This window comes from Stegostoma tigrinum, chromosome 11 (genome assembly GCF_030684315.1).
Source record: "Stegostoma tigrinum isolate sSteTig4 chromosome 11, sSteTig4.hap1, whole genome shotgun sequence".
NCBI lineage: Eukaryota > Metazoa > Chordata > Chondrichthyes > Orectolobiformes > Stegostomatidae > Stegostoma > Stegostoma tigrinum.
The window spans coordinates 76369767-76376959 of record NC_081364.1 but is presented as its reverse complement, the minus strand read 5'-3'; the positions used below and the strand labels follow the sequence as shown (position 1 = coordinate 76376959).

Below are 7193 nucleotides of genomic sequence, written 5' to 3'. Positions count from 1 at the left end.
GTTTCTATGTGCATAGGTGGGTCAGTGTGACTGTCTGTGTGTTTGTTAGTTTGTCTGCGTGTGTGTCATTGAGTCTGTATGTGTGTGGATCAGTGTATCTGCATGTGACTATCTTTCTATATGTGTATGTGTGTGCCTGTGTGTATTTGTCTCTGTGTGTCTGCAAGCTTGTGTTGCCATGTGTTTGTCTGTGTGTGTTAGCATCTGTCTACATGTGTATGTCTCTCTGTGTATGTGTGTGTCAGTGTGCTTGTGTGTGTCTATGCCAGCATGGCTGTTTGTGTGTGTGTTTCTGTGGGTCTGTATGTGTGTGTTTCTGTTTATCAGGGTGTGTGTCAGTATCTGCTTTTATGTCTGTCTCTCTATGTGTATGTCTCTGTGTCTATGTATATACGTGTGTGTATCAATGTATCTGTGTGTGTCTCTGTCTCCGTGTGTATGCATGTGTATCAATGTGTCACTCTGATTGAATGTGTGTGTGTGTTTGTGTGTGTGTGTGTTAGTTTATACGGGTTTGTGTATTCCTGTATTTGTGCGCGTCTCAGTGCAGCAGGCTCTCTGTTGCTTTAAGATGTATCATTTGAAAATGGGGCTAACCACCCTCCCACTGTCTCTCAGTCTGTACCTCTTGTGTATAAAGTGATACAACGGTCATGTTGATGTGTGTGCATATGTGTGTCTGTGCGTGGTTGTGTCGGTATTCCTATCTCTATCTGCAGTGCGACTCGCTGGAGGCAAGTTTAAATGAATGAATGAATTAATTAATTAGTTAAAAAGTGATGAATCAAAGTCTCACCCTCCCTCTCGTGTTTAAAGTGATACAATATCACCCTCTGGCGGACGCCTCTACACAAGTGGCAGAACTTTTTTTGGAGAAAGCAACGGAGCCTGTGAATCCTGTTGCAGAGATAGTAGGAACTGCTGATGCCGGAGAATCTGCGATAACACGTTGTGAAGCCGATGAACGCAGCAGGTCAAGCAGCACCAGCGGAGAGGGAAAACTTGACATTTCGGGACGGGACACTTCTTCAGAAATGGGGGAGGGAAAATTGATTCTGAAATAAATAGGGAGACGGGGGAAGCAGATAGAAAATGGATACAAGAGGTTGCAGCGGGGAGGGATGAACTGAGTTTATTTCGAGGGACGAGGGTAACATCTTTAAGGAAGGCATCCTAGTTTGCAGTTGTTTCGTGCTTTAAACAATGTCTTTGTACACACAGAGCAGTCTTGGCCGATCGATGTTGCCCCTTAAATATGAGCAGGAGGAGAGATGAACAAGCCCACTGCTGGTCTCATACCCTTCACTTGTGAATACTTTTCCCAATTAGGATCTGAGAGAGTAGATTACAAAACAATACAAATTGCCGAAAGTGCAATAAAATTAACCATGTCTCCTTACAAAACGGCTCACGTAAGCGTGTCTGGATACAGTTGCAGAAGAAAGACTCCATTTATTGTGTATAATGTCAGGAAAACTGTCCAAAGTCAAAACATTTCCACATTTGCCGAGGGAACACATACATTTCTGAACATGAGCATGTTTTACTCTGAGGAGCTTCAGCATAATTAGAATCCTCTCCACAACAGCATAGTGTGAATCTGTGTGTGTGTGTGTGTGTGCATCTGTTGACGCTGCCGTGAGCTGCTCTCTCCCTCTGACTGAACCCGTGATTGTTTTCACGCGCCACCTTTCCCTCTGCAGTAGCGTGTGACGGCCAGCAGAGGGAACCAATGCATTACTTTGAACAAAAAGGAGCAATTAAGGAGCAGCAAACTTCTACTTTCTCTCTCCAACTGGTTCCATCCCTTTCTCCCTCTCTGTATCAGCGTTTGTATGTGTGCGTATGTGTGTCAGTGTCTGTATGCAGATGTTTGTCTCAGTGTGTGTCTCTGCATCTGTGTGCTTCTGTCTCAATGTGTGTCTGTAATGGCTGCGTGTTTGTGCCTGTGGCTCTTTCCAGTGGGCTATCTGTTGTTTTGGGGTTGAATCCATTGAAACGGCGTTACCTTCCTTCCGTGCTTTTTCTCTGTCTCTCCCTCTTGAGTCTCAAATTATTACAATGGTCATGTTGACATGTGTCTGCATATGTGTTTGTATCTGTTTTTTTTCCTGGTTGCAATTGGACTCACTGGGGATCCAGGTTCAAATCCTGCCACAGCAGATGGTCTCATCTGAATTGGAGAAGATACCTCGAATTAAGAATCTAATGATGACTATGTTGAGGTAGGATGGCTCACCGAGCTGGTTTGTTGTTCTGCAGACGTTTCGCTACCGTGCTTGGTAAAATCCTCAGTGCAGCTTCTGATGAAGTGTCGGTGTGTTTTCCCACCCGGTTTTTAAACTCTTGGGTCTGTTCCGATGGATTGCCTCACTTCCGGGTTTCCTCCATCGTGGAATGTATATGGGGCTGAGTTAATGTGTTTCTTAATAGCCTGCTTCGTGCAGTGCCATGCTTCCAGGAATTCTCGTGTTTGTCTCTGCCTAGCCTGCCCCAGGATCTTGGTGTTGTCCCAGTTGAAGTGGCGGTTCTCCTTGTCTATGTGGATTGAGATGAGTCAGTATTGGTCGTGTCTTTTTGTAGCCAGTTGTTCAACGATAATGAATATCCAAAGAACTGGGTCAGGAGATGCCTACAGGAACAGCATCAGAAAGATTCTACACGCCCCCGACACACTCATCACACTACCCTACATCAGGAACACGTCAGAACTCACCACAAGACATCTAAGGCCACTGGGCATCAGGGTGGCACACAAACCCACATCAAACCTACGACAAGTGACCACCCGAACTAAAGACCTACTCCACACCATGGACAGGACCAATGTCATCTACAAAATCCCCTGCAGAGTCTGTGAGAAACACTACGTTGGACAAACGGGAAGGGAACTAACAACAGTAAGAGAACACCAACCCTAACCCTGACTTAATCAGTCAGCAGGATGTGAAATGCTGGTGTCTCAGGCACGAGAGCTTTTCACTTCTTGAACAAAAAGCAATTGCATGCTGTGAGTATCACTGTGACATCTCTGATCATATTTTACATTCAGAAACTGCCTTTTGTGCAACTCTAAATAAGCACCGTGGAATTTTGTAAATTTTACTCAGTTGCTGTTCCTTGTCTCCCACTCCGGTTTCCAATTCAGCTGGCTGCCGCCTGAAATTTGTTCATGTCCAGGATTGGAAAGCTGCACAGAGAAACGTTGGGGTAAGGAGAAAGGCAAGCAAGATGGCAGCTCGTAGCTGCACCGAGGTTCGAAAAGCCTCCCAATGTGATTTGTCGTTCTTGAATTCTAATGCTGGCTCAGTTTTTCAGACAGGGTTATCTTTCAGCCACTTACACTGCAAAACTGGTGTGTAAGTCTCAGTATGCTGCACGGTGTGAACTGGTGCACGATCTGCTCAGCTTGGTGCATTTCCCCAGTAGCCCGGTGGTTTTCACATTATGTGTTAACGCCAGAGTTGTTCAGTTTCGAACAAAGGGTGAAATCATTCACCATCGTGAAAGTCTAAATTCCAGAAATGCCGTGCGGTTCATGTTTTCTTTATCCAAGCATAACTGTATACACTTTCTCCCAGGCACATTACATTTGTTGCCTAATTGAGTGTCACAAGATGCTCTCAGCTTTCTGTTGATTTTTGATTTGATCGAGCTGTTGTCAGCATCTTGTGGGAAAAGAATGTTTTAGTTAGGCACTGCCCGGCAGCTAAGAAAATGGATGAACAAGACAGGGATCCTTGAAGTCTTTCGCTGTGCCTCTGCTTTTGTTGTTTTGCAGTAACAACATCAGAAAGAATCATATTTGTCCCTCCTGTATGGGTGGTAGTGTGGCCGAGCGGTCTAAGGCGCTGGAGTCAGGTTCCAGTCTCCTCGGAGGCGTGGGTTCGAATCCCACCGCTGCCATTATGGTTGGCTGTTCTGCTGAAGCTGGGTAGGGAAGACTTGTGTTTCAGTTGAAAGTAACAGAAGGCAAGGTTTTGTTTCTAATCAATGAACAATGCAGGTGAGCACAGAGCATCCGCTCTTCATTTCCATCGTGTTAGAGGTTATCAGTTTCATTATGGAAATGGAGAGAGTGGACAACCTTCGTCTACCTCGCCGATATTGACCAGATATCCTAAATTAACGCAGCCCCATTTGCCAGCATTTGGCCAATATCCCTCTAAGCCCTCCCGATTCACACACACATTTGGATCCGTTGGAAATGTTGTAATTTTACCAGGCGCCACCAATACGTCTGGCAGTTTAATGCATGCATGCACCACTTTCTGGGCAAGAAGAAATGGCCCTCAGGTCGCTTTTAAATCGCTGCCCCTCACTTTAATTGTACACCCTCCAGGTTTGGACTCACCCACCGTGTGATAAAGACCTTGACTACTCATCCTGTCTATATGCCTGATGCTTTTATAAACTTCCGCCAGGTCATCCCTCAGCCCCCGACCCTCCAGGGAAAACTGCCTCAACCTATTCAGCATCGCCGTACGGTCCGAAACCTGCAACCCTGGCAACGTCCATGTGAATATTTTCTGGGCAGGTTTACATGATATCTTTTATTTTTCAATAGTGCCAATAACGCTGGACTACTTTGATCTGTTCGTAAAAAGAGACGTGAAGCGTTGAACAGCTGCAAATTTGAATGCTGTAGGAAGGCCAGAGTGCAGGGGAAAGCCGGGGCTGTGTTCCTGTAGTGTAGTGGTTATCACATGCACTTCAGCGCGAAAGGTTCCCGGTTCAAAGCCGGGCGGAAATAGTGGTGTTCCTCTTTTACAGCGATTGGTTCCTGGATGGACGTGGAGTGAGCTTTCTCGTTTGTTGTTCTCATCAGCCAACCTTTCTCTAAATGAAGTCGCCCATATCTGCTTTTGTTGTGGTCGGGAGGATCATTCTATTTCATTGCAGTGTGAATCTTTGTTAAATTTCGCTCCTTCCTGGTCATGAATGTGCAGAGATAGTCACCCCTTTTAAGAGTGCATTTAGCGTGCCCTAATCCTTTCTGTAGCGGAATAGTGTCACCTTTGCTTTTCGTGCAAAAGCGCTCCAGCCGAAAGTCAAGGAAATGCCGAATTTTCCCACGTCGCAGTGCACCCTGAATTCCTCTCTGTCAAGTGCATCTCAAAGTAGTCTCTGTATGTCCTAGTTCCGTCAGAATCTGCCATGTTTCAAAGTGCATGAAACTAAACCAGAAGCCCTCAGTCACATTTTGGAGTAGAGAAACATGTTTGCATTTCTTAGCAGCGAACACAATAGCGACTTGTTCAGTCCACAACAGGAGTGAAGGGATTTACAAGCTCAGACCAACCTCATGACACTTGCTGTCGCAGAATCACGAGCATTAACGTGTGCTCTCAAGTCAAAGACACGCTGGCATTGAAACTGAGGAAATGCAAGACAAGCTACCAATTGATATAGCATCCATTCATTTTTTTCTTTATATCAAGGAGGAACAAGAAAGTCTAAACCAGGAGAGATAGGAAAGCAAGCCACATGAAGCTCAAGTGAAACAACATGTAGTTTCATCAGTCACCAGGATGTGAAGTGATGGTGGCTCAGGCGTGAAAACTTATTGCTTCTTGAACAAAAAACAATTGCGTGCTGTTAGCATTTCTTTGACATCTCTGATCGCCTTTTACGATCTGTCAATGTGTTCATAAACTACCTTTTGTGCGTCTCTAAATAAGCAGCTTGGAATTTCGTAAAAGTTATTGCGTTTCTTTTCCTTGTTTTCAAACACAGGTGCCCGAATCAGCTGGCTGCCGTCTGACATTTGTTCGGGTCCCTGACTGGAAAGCTATGCGGGAAAATTGACTGTGAAGAGGAAAGACAAGGCAGGTGGCAGCTCATGCCCGCACCGAGGTTCAAACAACCTCGCAACTTGATTTGTCGTTTTCGAATTCTCACACTTGCTTGAACCTTTTGACTTGCGCTCTTGTACAGAAACGAATACGAAAGTATGCTCTTGAGTTGAAGCCACGTTGGATTTGAAACTGCAGAAAGGACAAGCCAGGTTACGAAGTAATGTTGTTTCCATTTTCATTTCTTTCTTTTGCAAAGGATCAAGGAAAGCTAAACAAGGAGGAATATGAAAGCGAGGCTCGTGAGCTCCAGTGAAACACCTTCTCACTTATTCAGTCCTCAGCAAGTGACGTGAAGGTGACTCGGGCGAGAGAGCTTTTCACCTCTTCGACACAAAGCAATCCCATTGCATTAGCACATTTTTGACATATCTGATTGCTTTTTACATTCTGTTAATACGTGTAGAATCTGCCTTCTGTGTATCACTGGATAATTGAATTAGGACGTTGACATGGGATAATGGGAAGGAACATGATTTTCCCTCCCATTATGACTTCCGACTTGTCTTCCAGTGAACACAAATCGAATGAAAGAGAAACTTCGCCATTTCACGCAAATTTTCAGAGAAGAAATCTACCAGAAACGTCTGCTCATCCAACAAACCCGCATAATTATCAGGAAATCCAACATAGCATTCACGTTATTCGTGCAATTTATCACCTTCAATATATTTAGAGATATATAACTGTCAAATTCTCAACGGGAGTTGTAAGGATAAGGTCGGAAAAATCATCTAAGTTTTAGATCCGTCATGATGTTAAAAAATGGCGAGTCAGCGGAGCCAGGTTGAATGACCTCTTCCTATTCCTATGTTTCCATCTTTCGTTGTTGTTTCAAGCAGAGAATTGTCAACAATAACGTGGAACATAAAACAGTGTAACGTAGGTCTGTGCCGAACGCTATTCTGAACTGAACTGATCCCACCTGCCTGCCAATGGTTGCATATTTCTCTATTACCTTGCCTTTCACGTGTCTGTCTAAATGCCTCTTAAACGTTGCTGTCATGATGATGAGAATGAATCGAGAACACTGAGTATCAAGTCTCTCTCATTTACCCCGCTGCTCTCACAACTGGAATGGACAGCTCCTGTTGCAGTTTTAGGTCAGACATTGGAGGATGCTCACAGGCGCTCTATCCGACAGCATGCTCCTTCATAAAGGTTTCCAACTGGGCACATGGAGCAAGTTGCCATGTAGATGTTGGGGCTTCAGGGGTAGATTTCTCACTTTTCAGGCCGGAGTTCTAGCTGTGGAGATGTGAAATTCAAGTTACCTTTGTGTTACGTTCTTACGCATTCACTCTTCACGAAAGCCTTGGAACGTGTCCTTGAATGAAG

General features: G+C 44.8%; 1 non-coding gene across 1 annotated transcript; it reads left to right on the top strand.

The window, feature by feature from the left end:
• The first annotated feature begins 3824 nt into the window (after positions 1-3824).
• trnal-cag (transfer RNA leucine (anticodon CAG)) lies at positions 3825-3906 on the top strand. The gene has a single exon. It is a non-coding gene; the product is annotated as a tRNA-Leu (tRNA).
• The last annotated feature ends 3287 nt before the right edge of the window (positions 3907-7193 follow it).